The 15,230-nt window shown below is 38.8% G+C and overlaps 1 protein-coding gene across 3 annotated transcripts in view; it reads left to right on the forward strand.

The window, feature by feature from the left end:
• Positions 1–15,230, forward strand: part of EIF4E3 (eukaryotic translation initiation factor 4E family member 3) — a 170,496-nt gene that overhangs the window by 21,702 nt on the left and 133,564 nt on the right. Inside the window, exon 1 of one of the 3 annotated variants that reach the window (XM_053930437.2) lies at positions 11,684–11,764. The exons of the other annotated variants lie outside the window; for them this stretch is intronic. The gene's annotated coding sequence lies outside the window, so the exon portion shown is untranslated. Of the gene's footprint in view, positions 1–11,683; positions 11,765–15,230 lie in introns of those variants that run through there. 3 annotated transcript variants of the gene reach the window in all.

Here is a 15,230-nt window from a genome sequence, read left to right on the forward strand (position 1 = left end):
CAATCCCTATTAAAATACCAACATCATATTTCACAGATCAAGAACAAATATTTCAAAAATTTATTTGGAACCAAAAATGACCCCGATAGCCTAGCAATCTTGAGAAAGAAATACAAAGTAGAAGGGGTCACAATACCTGTTATCAAAGTATACTATAAGGCCACTGTAATCAAAACAGCCTGGTACTGGCATAAGAACAGACACATGGATCAATGGAACAGCATAGAGAGCCCAGAAATAAACCCATGTCTGTGTGGTTAATTAATATTTCACAAAAGGGGCAGGCTCATAAAATGGAGTAAAACACCTTCTTCAATAAATTATGTTGGGAGATCTGGACAGGTATATGCAAAAAAAAAAAAAAGCAAAAAAACTATACCACCAACTTATACCATATACCTGAATAAACTCAAGTTGGGTAAAAGATTTAAATATAAGTCATGACATCATAAAAGTCCTGGAGGAAAACAATCAGTAACATTTCAGATATCCACTGCAGCAATATTTTTGTTGATGTATCCCCTAGAGGAAGGGAAATAAAGGAAAAAATCAACAAGTGGGACTATTATATCAAATTAAAAGGCTTTTGCATGGCTAAAGAAAACATCAAAATGAAAAGGCAACCAACTGTATAGGAAAACATTTGCCAATGATATCTCAGACAAGGGTTGGTCACCAAATATATAAAGAACTCATAATGACTCAACACCAGGAAGACAAACAATCCAAATAAAAAATGGGCAAAGGACCTGAACAGATACTTCTCAAGGAGGACTTACAGAGGGCCCAGAGACATATGAAAGGATGCTCAACAACACTAGCCATCAGAGAGATGCAAATTAAAACCACAGTGAGATACCACCTCATACAGGTCAAAATGGCCATCATGAACAAATCAACAAACAAGTGTTGGCAAGGTTGTGAAGAAAATGAGACCCTAGTACACTGTTGGTGGGAATGCAGGGTGGTACAGCCACTGTGGCAAACAGTATGGAATCTCCTCAAAAAACTGAAAGTGAAACTGCCTTTTGACCCAGAGATTCCACTGCTGGGATTATACCCTAAGAATCTTGAAACGCCAACTCAAAAGAACCTGTGCACCCCAGTGTTCATAGCAGCACAATTTACAATAATAGCCAGGTGCTGGAAACAGCCTAAGTGCCCTGCAGTGTATGAGTGGATCAAAAAACTATGGTACATTTACACAATGGAATACTGCACAGCAGAAAGAAAGAAGGAACTCCTACCTTTTGTGACAGCCTAGATGGAAGTGGAGAATATTATGCTAAGTGAAATAAGCCAGGAGGTGAAGGACGAATACCATATGATCTCACCTGTAAGAGGAATCTAATGAACAAAACAAACAAGTGAGGAAATAGACCCAGAGGCATGGAAACAAGGAACAGACTGACAGCTGTCAGAGGGGTGGGGGGAGGAGGATAAGGGTGGAAAGAAGGGGAAGGGTCTAGTCAAGGAACATGTATGAATGACTCATGGACATGGACAACAGGGTGGGGATTTTCTATGGGAGTGTGGGATGGGTGGAGGATAACAATGGGGGGAAAATTGGGACAACTGTAATAGAGTACGAAAATATTTAAGTTAAAACTTGACATTCTGTTGCTAGAGATCAAATGCTCTAAAAATATCAATTATATCTGTCTGATCCTAGTGTGTAATTTAAAGCTGCTGTTTCCTTGTTGGTTTTTCTATCTAGAAGATGTATGCAGTGATGTCAATGGGGTGTTAAAGTCCCCTACCTGATCTCTTCCTTTATTTCCATCAATCTTTGCTTTATATATTTAAGAGTTCCTTTATTGGGTATGTAAATGTTTACAGGGTTATACTCCCTTGTTTGATCTAACCCTTTATTATAATATAATGTCCTTCTTTGTCTATTATAATAGCCTTTGTCTTAAAGACCATTTCTTCTGATTATTGCTATCCTAGCTTTTTTGTTTGTTTGCATTTGCATGAAGATCTTTTTCCATCGTTTTACCTTGTGTGTGTCTTTCATTCTGAAGTTGGTCTCTTATGAACAGCACATAGGTTTTTTCTTATCCATTCAGCTACGCTATATATTTTGAATAGAGTATTTAGTCAATTTACATTTCATATGACACTGGAGCATTTAATCAAGTTATATTTAAAGTGACATTGATAGGTTCTTAGTTATTGCCATTTTATTATTCTTATGTTCCTCTTTTTTCCCTAAAAGAAGTCCTTTTAACATTTCTTATACTACTGGTTTGGTGGTGATAGACACCTTTAACTTTTTCTTGTATGGGGAGCTTTTTATTTCTCCTTCAACTGTAAATGATTGGGTAGAGTAGTCTTAGTTGTATGTTCTTGCTTTTCATCAATTTGAATATTTTGTGCCTCTCCATTCTGGTTTAAAAAGTGTCTGTAGAGAGATCAGCTAACAGTCATATGGGGATTCTCTTGTAGGTAACTAACTATCTTTCTCTTTCTGCTTTTGAGATTCTCTCTTTGCCTTTAACCTTTGTATTTTAATGTGATGTGTCTTGGTGTGGGCCTCTTTGGGATCATCTTGTTTGGGAGTCTCTGCACTACCTGGACTTGTCTGTTTATTTCCTTCACCAGCTTAAGGAAGTTTCTACTCGTCATTTTCTCAAACAGGTTCTCAATCCCTTACTCTCTCTCTTCTCCTTCTGATACCCCTATGATGTGGATGTTGTTACACTTGATGTTTTCCCAGATGTGCATTAATCTATTCTCATTTTTTAAAATTCTTTTTTCACTCTCTAACTGGGTGTTTTCCGCTACCTTGTCTTCCAAATTACTGACTTGATTCTGTGCTATATCTAATCTGCTATTGATTCTTCTAATGTATTCTTCATTTCTGACTAGTTCTTTTTTGGTTTCTTTGTCCTTTTTTATGCTATTGAATTTCTCACTAAGTTCCTTGAGCATCCTTATAGCTATTGTTTTGAGTTCTGTATCAGGTAGATTGCCTTCATTTCATTTAGTTCACTTTTTGGATATTTCTGATGTTTTGTTTTGTTTTTTTTTTCATGTGGTATATGTTTCTTTGTCTCCTCATTTTGGGTGGCTCTCTGTGTTTGTTTCTATGTATTAGGTAGAGCTGCAATGACTCCCAGTCTTGGCAGCATGGTCTTATGTAGTAGGTGTCCTATGGATTCCAGTGGTATTGTCTTCTTGATCACCTGAGTTGGGTGCTCTAGGAATGTCCCTTGTGTGGGTTATGTGTGTTCTTTTGTAGTTGACCCTTGATTGCTATTGGCATATCCATAGTTGGGGTTGACCCTCAGGCTGGCTGGCTGTGGGGACTGGCCACAACCACAGTGTATGAGCTGTTGTGTGGGGGCAGAATTTTCCCAAGCTGTATCTCTTTGTGTAGCTAATCGTGTCATGTTCTGTTAAGTTCTGAAGCCAGCCACTGGGTTTATTGTTTCTGGGTCCTCTTGGGAGGGCTTCTGGTCCATGTCATGGTCAGACCTTGCCTGTGACCAGGCCTGGGCTATCTGTTAGGAGTTAAACAACAATCTCCTATGGGTAGCTGTCTGTACTGGGCCTGGGTGCACATGGGAGAGGCTAAGCTATATACCAAGGCTGGCTGTCACCAGTACCAAGCCTGGGGCAGATCAGCAAAAGGCTCAATGCACCCCAAGACCTGCTGCTGCCTACCAGCTGGTCATTGGGCTCAGCCACGGAAAGAACCTCAGGTGGTATGTGAATTGCATGAAGCCAATGCACAGACTAGGGGTGAGTAGTACTTACCATGTTAATATAGATTCAAACTTGGCACCTGTGCTGGGTTGATACCACTCACCAAAAGTCTCAGGGTACACCATGGCTAGCTGCAACCTGCCTGATGCCTGTGGAACCTTTGCAGTGTGGCAGGGGTCTCAGGGAGTCTTTAGGGTAAAGCCAATAGAGATTATCAGGTTAAATCAGATTAAGATTTGGCTGTGTGGAAGGAGGGCCTAGCACAGGAGTAGTGCCATCTGCCAGGTGCATGAAAGACGGCCCTTGCCCTAAAACCACACTACTGCATGTCTTCCTGTGTGTGTGTCTGGCACTTCCTCAGCTTGTCTGGACCTACTCGAGTTTCTTAAGAAAGACTACACCATAGGCCAGGCTGGCTGCTGCTGCCAGAGCCCACAGCCATGAGCAAGTTGAATAGGGCAGGGTCTCAGGGATTCAGTCGTCATTGTGGTTCTAGTACAGCTCCCCTGGCCAATGTTGTGTGGAGGGAGTACTTACCCAGGAAAGATGCATCTGTGGAAGGTGCAGAACAGGGACTCCACCCAGGAACACTGGTGGCTGTCCCTCCAGCCCTCTCTCTGGAGCTGTACAATTCGAAGTCTCCTCCTGCTGCCCCCCATATGTCTTTGGCACCCTCTGAGCCACCATCCTTTTGCTGCCCAGGGTAAGCCATTCTTCTTCCTTTGGCAGATGGAATCTCCACTGATTTTCACAGCCAGATGTTATATAGGCTTCTCTTCCCAACACTGGTGGGAGAATAGAGACCCCTGCTCCTGAGGGGGGACCTCTGCAGCTGAGATATCTCTTTTGATTCTCAGCTACCACATGTGGGTGTGGGGGCAGTTGGTTTTGCATCCCCACTCTTTCTACCAGTCTTGATGTGGCTTGTTCTGTAGATCCTTGGTTATAGGACTTCTGTTCAGCTAGTCTGCAAGTGGTTATCCAGATTGATTGTTCTATAATTAAGTTGTAGGGGGAAGTAGATGAGTGTAACTTCTATCCACTCTGCCATCTTTGAAAAAAGTCAACAATACCTAACTTTTAATTAGAGTATTTAGGACTTGGTGATCTGGTCCAGAGACAAAGTAGTTGTGGGGGCAACATGGCAAGAATTCATTCCTTTCCATGGCTGGAATATTACTTGGCCATGAAAAAGAATGGAATCTTGCTATTTGTGACAATATGGATAGACCTAGAGGGTATTATACTAAGTGAAATGAACCAGAAAAAGCCAAATAATGTGTCATTTCCCTTATATGTGGAATCTAAAAAAGTAAACAAATGAACAAAACAAACAGACTTATACAACAAAACATAGTTGCCAGAGGGGTGGGGGGATGGGCAAAATGGTGAAGGGATTCAGAGGTACAAATTTATAGTTACAACATAAATAAGTCACTGGGATGTAAAGAACAGCAGAAGAGAGACCATCAATATATCACAATAACTTTGTACTTTGACAGATGGATACTGGCCTTTTCATGATGACCACTTTGTAATTGAGACTAATATAATATTGTATATCAGCTATACTTTAATTAAAAAGAGCTTTACCTTCCAGAATGAAAAAATAATAATTAGGGTTATTTAGACTGTTTACTTTTAATTTGAATATTAATATGTTAAGATTTAAATCTACTACCTTGCTCTTTTTTACTTGTTACACCTGGTCTTTGTTCCCTTTTCCCTGTTTTTATGTCTTCTTTCAGATTAAGTGTTTCTTACGATTTCTTTTAATCTCCTTTGTTAGATTATTAGCTATAGTTTTTGCTGTGTTATTTTATTGCTTTAAATAGGGTTTATAGAATAATTTTTAAGTCATCACAGTCTACCTTCAATGGATATTATGCCTTTTTGCATAGAGTATAAAAACTTAAAATGGCTTACTTTCTTTCATTGCTTCCCCCCAACTTTGTGCTATTATTGTCACATATTTTTCTTTTATTTATGTTATAAACCCCATACTGCATTGTTATTGTTTTTATTTAACCAGCCCATTGTGGCCTGTTAAAGAGAATATTTTAAGTATTAAAAAAACCCTCATATTTTTACCCATGTGATTACCATTTCCAGTACTCTTCATTCCTTTTTATAGATCTCAATTCCCCTCTACTGTCATTTTCTTTCTTCTTGAAGGACTTCACGTGCCATTTCTTGTTCCATGGGTGTGCCAGTGATGGATGTGTTCAGCTTTGCATGTCTCAGACTGTCTTTATTTACTCTCTTTTGTTTGTTTTATTTTTTTAATCTTCACCCAAGGATATGTTTATTGATTTTAGAAAGAGAGAGAAACATGGATGTGAGAGAGAAACATTGATTGGTTGCCTCCCATACATGACCCCAACTGGGGAGTAAACCTACAACCTAGGTATGTGCCCTGACCAGGAATCGAACCGTCAGCTGTTTGGTGCATGGGATGATGCTTCAACCAACTGAGCCACCCAGCTAAGGCCTTTTTTTTGTTTTATTGATTTTTCTCTAATGTTTGTTTTCAATTTTATTTATTTACGCTTTTATCTTTATGTTTCCCTTCCTTTTTTCTTGTTTTAGGTTTACTTTCTCTTATCTTACTAGTTTCTTAATATAGGATTTAGATTATTGATTTGAAACCTTTCTTCTTTCCTAATGTAAACATTTAGTGCTAAAATTTTCCTCCTCTGTAATGTGTTTGCTGCATCTGATATATTTTAATAGGTTGTATTTTCATTTTTATTCAGTTTCATGTGTATTTAAATCTTTCATGAGATTTCTCTTTAGCCTATGGATTATTTATATGTATAATATTCAATTTTTAAGAGTTTAGAAATTTTCCTGTTGTCTTTCTGTTATTGATTTCTTTTAAATTTGTTGAGGTTTGGTTTATGTCCAAGATGTAATTCACCAAGATCTAAATTGGTGAATGTTCCAGAAGCATTTGAAAAAAAAAGGTATGTTCTGCTAAAGTCTTATATATGTCAGTTACATGCTATTGGCAGATTCTGTTAATTTCTTCTATAGCCTTGCTGATATTTTGTCTAGTACTTCTATCAGTTGCCAAGAGGGGAGTGTTGAAGTTCCCAACTATAATGTGGATTGCCTGTCTCCCTTTCACTGCATCAGGGGTTGCTTTGGTGTATTTTGAGGCTCTGTTGTTTACTGCGCACATATTTGGGTGCATTATATCTTCTGGTGAGTTGATCTTTCATCATTATGTAATGTCCTTCTTTGTCTCTAGTGAACTTTGCTCTAAATACTTTATCTGATACTATTTTTAGCTACTCTTGGTTTTTTAGATTATTGTTTACGTGATATTCTTTCCACCTGTTTTCTTTCAACCTACCCATGTTGTTGTGTTTGAAGTGAGTTTTTTTGTAGAGATCATATTGCTGGACCATGGGGTTTATTGTTCTTGTCATTGTTTTTTTAATCCAGTCTGCTTGATGAAGGTAGAAGTCTAAGCTCCCCACTTGGCCTTGCTATCTTGGGTAGAGGTAGGGGTCACAGTTTATTCCATGGTGTTTGGCTGGCATAGAGAAGTTATTGTCTGAAAGTTTTCTGTCTTGGCAGGCTGCTCCTTTTCTTGTTCTTTGTCTAGAGAAAACAGAATTTTCATGGCCTTTTTTTTTTCTTCTGCTCATTGGCTTTTTCAAGTTGCCAACTTCTCCAGCTCCAAGCCTGGGATAATTAGGACAAAAAGGGAAAGCCAGGGAACTCATCACCATGTCATTTCTTGGGTTCCAAGGTTTCTAGCTGGTATGGCACGTTCTTGTTACCTCTAAGTCATCTTATGTTTGTTCTGTGTATAATGGTCGGGGTTTTGTTTTGTTTTGTTTTGTTTTGTACTTAGTGGGAAGAATTAGGAAAAGCATCTGTACTAAATCTTTCTTGAAGCAGCATTGTTCTCCATTGTTTCTGAAAAGACATTTCACTGGGTATCAAATTCAAGGTTTACAGTTTTTTATTTCTTTCAGGATACTAAAGAGATTGATGCAATATCTCTGGCTTGTATTATTCCTATGAAAAGCCATCTGTTATTCTTATTTTTGTTTCTCTCTTCGTAAAGTGTCCCTTTTTTTTTTGGTATTGAGCAATTTGATTATGCTCTGCCTAGGTGTGATTTTCTTCATGTTTTTTTTGTGTTTGGAATTCATTGTGTCTTGGATCTATGAATTTATATCTCTTAAATAGACCCTCTCCAAAAACAGATGACCGAACCATACTTATAGCAAATGCTAAATGTTTGTGAATTTGTAGTTGAACTCTGATGTTTACTAGGTCCCATATTGTTTACTTAATAGATATACTTACTCTTTGCACACCCGATACACAAGCACTGTTCCCAGTGTTGTGTTTTGAACTTTTGGAAACATAATTTGAATATTTCTCTAAGTCAAAGGCTCACTTCATATATTATATATTATATAATGTAAGGATGCCCTCCTGGAGAAGAAACTTGCCTTCAGAAGAGAGTTTGCAAATGTTAGGAGCACAGGGTTGGAACCAGACAAGCCTGGGTCTGGACTCCATAGCTCTTGTTGTGTAATTGTGGGAATGTTATTTAACCATTTTCAGCCCTTAGTGTATGAAATTGGGATGGCTGTGACTCCTACCTCTACCCAAGATACCTACCGCATAAATTTGACATGTGGAGTAGTGAGATAACTGACTGTGGAATATTGTTAAATATTCATGAAATGGTAACTATTACTACTGTTGGTTTATCTTTTTTAATAACCTTTATTTTTTTAGAATAGTTTTAGATCACAGCAAACTTGAGATAAAGGTACAGAGATTTCCCTTTTACTCTGTCCTCACATATGCACAGTTTCTGCTATTACCAATATCCCCACCAGAGTGGTACATTTGTTACAATCAGTCACCTACATTGACATCATTGTCACCCAAAGTTCACAGTCTATTACATGAGGTTCATTCTTGGTGTTGTACATTCGGTGGGTTTGGACAAATGTATAGTGACATGTATCTACAATTATAGTCTCATACAGAATAGTTTCATTTCCCTAAAAATCCTCTTTGCTAAGTCTATTTATCTCTCCCCACCCCCTAACCTCTGGTAACCACTGATCCTTTTACTGTAGGATGGCCCTTTTACTGTGTATGACCCTTTTGGCCATAGGTTTGCCTTTTCTAGAGTGTTTTTGGAATGAAGGATACATTTCCACAATGTATCTTTTTCATATTGGCTTCTTTCATTTTATTAATATGCATTTAAGCTTGTTATGTCTTTTCATGGCTTCATAGCTCATTTTTTTATCACTGAATAATATTCCGTTGTCTGGACATGTTGCAGTTTATCCATTCATCTCCTGAAGGACATCTTATTTGCTTCCACGTTTTGTGTGGAAGTGCTATAAGCATTTGTGTGGAGATTTTTGTGTGAATATGTTTCCAACTTCTTTGGGTAAATACCAAAGGCACAATTGCTGGATCTCATGGTAAGACTATATTTAGTTGCCTTCCTTAGTAGTTGCACAACTTTGCATTCCCACCAGCAGTGAGTGAGAGTTCCTGTTGCTCCATATCCTCACCAGTATTTGGTGTTGTCAGTGTTTTGGGTTTTAACCATTCTGATCTCTGTAGTGGTATCTTATTATTGCTTTAACTTGCAATTCCATGATGCCATAGGATGTAGAATATCTTTTCATATGCTTGCTTGCCATCTGTTTATTTGCTTTGGTGAGGTGTCTGTTCAGGGTTTTTGCCTGCTTTCAAATCAGGTTTTTCATTTTTTAATGTTTATTTTAATAGTTTTTAAAAGTATTTTGGAGCTGTTGGAATTTTCATTTGACTTATTATTATCTTATGTATTAGATAAAGAGGCCTCACCATTCTAGGCTGCAGAACATAAAAATTATTTTCTTTGGAGGTAGGTAGAGAAATTATCTTCACCTGAAAAAAGACAAAAAAATCCCTAGTATTACCTTGATCCAAAAATATTTTAGGCTGCCTCCTGGGTACAAAAGCCCTCCAAGCTATAAATCCCATCCCACAAAATTAGCTTATGCTGTGTGTTTCTTAATGATTGCCTTCTTAAATAGTGGGGAAAAACTTCTTCAACACAACATTGCCTTTTTTCTATGTCTTCCTTGGAAGTCTATTGGTTACCAAGTAATGGCGATAATACACCTGTTAGCAAGTCACCACAACTTCCTGAGAACCGTTCTGGCGTCGATCATTCTGTAAAAAATAGTCACTAATGCCATTGAAGAAAAATAGGTCCCAGGAGGTATTATATTCTCTGATTTCCATTCTCCTACCCCTTCACTGTGCATCAGTAGATTTATACCATGGGATTCATTTTCATTTTAAGTCTTTATTTATGCACCAATTATTTTGCAAGTCATTTTAATTCTTCCTTTTATGAGAGTGAGGCTCTGTGACTGTGTATTCCTATATAAAATACAGGAAATTATTGTTTTTAATGCAGATCTGAAAATAAATGTGATGGATTTCAGATACAACAATTTCTCCCTACTTAGAGGAAATGAACACCCAGTTAGATGAGAAACATCATTCTTCATATAATTTGAAAACATCCTGTTTCCATGACAACTGGTACTTACCAGCTTGTTTGGTAAAAGAAATGTTTGAATTCTTTCTATGATAGAAGATTTGACGAAACACAAGGGTTTCAGTATTTTTTTTTAATTTCAATAATTGAATTATAGTTTTGGGCTAATTCTCTTTTTAGCGTGGTTGCTTTTGAGGGAAAGATGCCTGAAGGCCATTTTGGGGGTAAATTTACCTTCAAAAGAAAAGGAGAGGATTCACAGACCAAATGCTATAAGCATAGGAAATGAAGCTATTTTTGCTAGTTGTAATCATTTTCTGATGTTTTCCAACTGAATTAAATCAACAGAGGTGACACAACAATGTATTAAAATATTACTTGATTTGGCAAAGAATGATTCAGTTATTCATTTCCATCTGGACATTATAATCATTAGGATTGTTTCCTTACTGCTAATCTTGCCATTTTTGGGTGGCTTATGCCCACTTACTCTGAATTTTGATTCTTGCAGGAAGTATGGTTTTATTAATGGTATTTCTTCAGAATAGAATATAGGAAATTATTTGCATCATTAACTGTGCTTTTGCATAATATGAAAAAGATTGTATTGTATTATTTTGACTAAATTATATGTCATGTAATATAAAAATTTTAGTCCAAGTAAGATAAGAAAACATGCTTTTGGGCACTTTAGGGATGATAGAGAATCTACTTAAAGTCAGGATAATTCAGAGTTCAGATCTGAGGGACCTGGAAGTTTTCGAAAGGACAAAGATGATTCTTAGCTATCTCCAAGGTCATTGTCAATGGCAGTAAACATTTGTGACACAAAACCCATGTGCAAAATGACCTGTGGGTACCATATTTGGCATAATCCCCATTAGAGACCACACTTTGTAACAGACCAAATATGATGGATGTGTGCATGCTTTTCACTTTCCAGAAAAAGATACTATCTTACCAAAGAAACTAAGAAACTTTTAAAGAAGTATGTTATATATATTTATGTAAGGCAAGTTACATTGTGTACATTATATATAACAAATGAAAGTGAACAGGAAAGGGAGTTAAAAATTGATAGCATCATTCTCTTTTCGGAGTATGCAATTCCTGCTGATGGTAAAAGGAAAGAGATTAAGTAACTGCTGAGGTTTCCTTGGCCTAAAATGCTGTTTGAAAGTATCTTTATGATCCTTATGTAGCACTTAGCATAGTAGGTATGGTTCCGAAAATTATATGCAATTACAATTTTTTAAAAAACAAATAATATGTCTCCATTTCAAAAATTGCTCTATTTTCCTTTTATAATTGCCTATCAATTAATACTTGCTTCTCAAGTTTTAGAGTCCTTAAGAAGTAAAATGACATATCTCAATGTATATTTTAATAATGAATGTTTTAATTACAGAAGGATTCATTATCCTATACTTACTGAGTACCCACTGCATGAGCAAGGTGAGCTCCTCACCTCCAGAGACCTGATGTGGGAAATGAGTGCAGGAGGTAATTTTGTACACAACTTACCACATCCTAGTATTTTGCTGTGTTAGTTAGTATTTTCTGTCTCAGGATTGCTTATGGTACTGTATTTTATTGATATGGTTGTTTATATGAGGTGATTATTTAAACTTAGAAAGCACAATGCCCTTCCTCAAAGTCTTGGCTTGCAAAATGTTCCCCTAAATGATGTCTGAGTGATAACTGAAAGCTCAAAACACAATCTTACTGCTAACGCAGCTTCTTAGCTGTAAAGAGATAACCAGCGCAATGCTGATTTGCTACTATGGGAGCCCTTGTCAGCTGCCAGAGGGGAATGAGGTCCCCACAATGGATGCAGAAAACCAGCTGGTACAGGCAGTGCTCTGTGGACATGGCAGGACTGAGGAAGGGTTTTCGGAGACTTAGTGCTGAAATCCTGACAGGAAACAGTAACCCATACTGTGTAACATCTTACAGTATATGCAAGACTTCCCCATCAGACAGCCCTGTGAAGCAGGTATTGTTAGCACACTCATTGTTCAATTAAGAAAAAGGAAACTCAAAGACACTGAAATTGAGAACAGACTGACAGTGACCAGAGGGGAGAGGGGAGGGGATTATAGGGGGAAAGGGTGAAGAGTTTGCAGGAACAATTATAAAGGACACATGGACAATAACAAGGGGGAAGTGGAAACAGGGGAGGAAGGTTGGGAGGGGTGGGAAGGGGTGGGGGGAAAAGGCAGAAAACTGTACTTGAACAACAATAAAAAATGTTAGAAAAATAAAAATAAATTAAAAAAAAACAAAAAAGAAAAAAGACTCAAAGAGGTTGAATGATTTGTCCCAAAGCACCTAGCCGTTAAGGGTGGACTCAGACTCACATTTTGGACTTTCTTCTGCTCACATTATCTCTCACGGTCCATCTTTTCCTCTCCTTTAAAAACTGCTGAAGGCCAAATTGATGCCTACTGGCTTTCCTGTTCAGTTCCACCTCCTGACCTGAGCAGCCTCATATCTCTGGTAGAATGGCCTGGGGGAGCATTAATAACTACCCTTTGATAAAGAACCCAGTGCTTTACAGAGCATATTGTGGATACAAACCTCGGTGATCTAAACGCCACACGCTAGGAATTGTTTATATGAATCATTGGTTCTGCAATCAGTAAACAATCCTGTGCAGCCCATTCATCTGAATTCTTAGGCTGGTCACAGAGCCAGTGTTTCTGAAATCATCTCTTCTTAACCAAGGAAAAACATGGTTATGCCCCAGTTTTCCCTTTGCTAGGGCAAGAGATTCCTAAGGAAAGTAGTTTGGACACTTAACTCTGGAGCTCTGGGGCTCCTGCCCCTTTCAGGGTTCTATTTAGTGACTGATCTCTGATATAACTTGATCTGGTCCGTGAAGGGTGGTTGGAGAATTTTGATGGGCAGAAAAGAAAAGAAGGGTGTCAGAAAAAAAGCATGGAGGTGTGAGAGCATGTATTTACTGAGTGGGGATTAGATGGATCACTGATTCCATAAAGTGGAATTTCCGTGTACCAGATGCTGCTCCAGGAACTGGGGAAACAGTCGTGGAAGGGAGGGTCACAGACCAGCCCTCAGGAGCTCATGTCATTGCACAGCTGAAGACGTACCAAGGGGAAGAGAATGCATCCACATGTGTGTGTGTGTCTATGCACACATATATTTTATAAATATATATTATAAACGTATTATGAATATATATTATATATTTTAAAATATTTAAATATATTATATTTTAAAATATATTTTAAATATGTTTTACATATATATTTACAAATACATATATTTTAAATATATGTGTATCTTTCCAAGTGTATGTAAATATATGTAACCAAGTGTATAAGGAATGCACTTGCAAATGCATTTAGACAGGTGGGTTATATGGGGAAGTTACAAATGCTATACTGGAGAGTTCAGAACTCAGCCTAGGAGAGACAGCAGGCCATTTTGGGGCTTTTGAGTAAAGAAGTAACAGAGGAAAAGTGCACTTTAGGAAATTAATCTGCCATCCATGAAAAGGATAAACTGGCAGAGGAGAAAGACTAGAAATTGAGAGATGAATTCACAGACTATTCCTTTCAATCTACAGCTATTGTAAAACCAGTTCATCTTCTTAACAAATTTTGGTGGTGTGCCATCAATGTGGCAGGCCCTATGCTAGGCACCAGGGCAGAGAGGTTCACAAGAGGGCCCAGTCCTTTGGAACAGGCAGTGGATCAGTACAGCTTGTGACACGGAGGGGAGGAACTGCTCTGGAGCTGGAGGGTGCAGGAGGTCTCCTGGGAGGCTTGAGTGGGAGAAGAGGCCAGCCATGCAGAGCAGAAGGATTGGAGGTTTAAGAGTGGTTTATGAGAGGGAGGTTTTAGCATGTGGAGATGCCTCAAGGCTGCTGAGAAGCTTTGAGGAAGGGGGAAGAGCACAGCCATGAGGTTGGAAAGGCAGGAAGGATCCAGAAGATGCCAAGCCCTGCCTTGTCCTCAGCGCAGCAGGAAGCAGGCAAAGCACTTTAGGCACAATCAGATCAAGTCACTATCTGAGGACAGTTGCTCAGGCTGCTGTCTGCAGTGGATTGGAGGAGCAAGTGCTGGCAGCAGGGAGACCAGGGTGTTGTGCTTAGCTGGAACTCAGGAAGTGAGGACTGGGACTGGGTGGAACCACTGGGAAAAAGAATGAAGACCATGGCAAAGGGTTCAGAGAGTAAGAGACGGAGTCTGGTGGACAGGTGAAATTGGATGTGAAGGGTGGACAACCAAATCTTGAAGTCACATTTTACAGGCTTGGTGACTGGCAGTACCTTAGTCTCCTCACTGCAAATGCTTAACAAATGCTATCTCCTTGACCCTTTTTCCTTCTGCTTGCCACTCTGAACCAACCCTTCAGGGATCTTTTAGATTCTAGATGAGTAACATTGGTTGAGCTTTTTCTGTAACATTTGTTGAGCTTGCAAGGTGCATTAGACATATTTTCTTGCACATGCCCCAGAGAAGGCCCTTCAGGTACCTCTTGTCATTTCTCCATGTTCCAGATGAGGAATCTGGGGCTCAGAAAGGGCAATGACTTCCTGTCACACAGCTTACCCCTGGCAGGATCTTGGTTAAAGTGGGATTCAGTGTTACAAAAGCAATCACTCTTAAACCATGCTACAGCCTCCCCCTTCCCTGCAGTGTCCTATGGGATTCTCAAGTCTTCCCCATCCCTTCAAGCCACCACCCTAGGACCTACCAACTGCAGCACTTGCCTTTGTTGGAAGTGTGCCCAGGGTGTGCCTCCCACCTGTGTTCTGTGTGTAGGGAGACTGAGGTCTGCCATCTAGTGGCCACTGCCTTCCTATTTCTCCTGAGCTTTTAGAAGAAAGAAAAAAGAAATTCCCACTTAGAAGACAGCCCTGCATATTTATAGCATCACTCCCTGTAAACAGGAAACTTCTCAGACTTAGAGAAGGAGCCCAGTAACATAAACATAGGAT

The sequence above is a fragment of the Desmodus rotundus genome, chromosome 8 (genome assembly GCF_022682495.2).
Source record: "Desmodus rotundus isolate HL8 chromosome 8, HLdesRot8A.1, whole genome shotgun sequence".
Taxonomy (NCBI): Eukaryota; Metazoa; Chordata; class Mammalia; order Chiroptera; family Phyllostomidae; genus Desmodus; species Desmodus rotundus.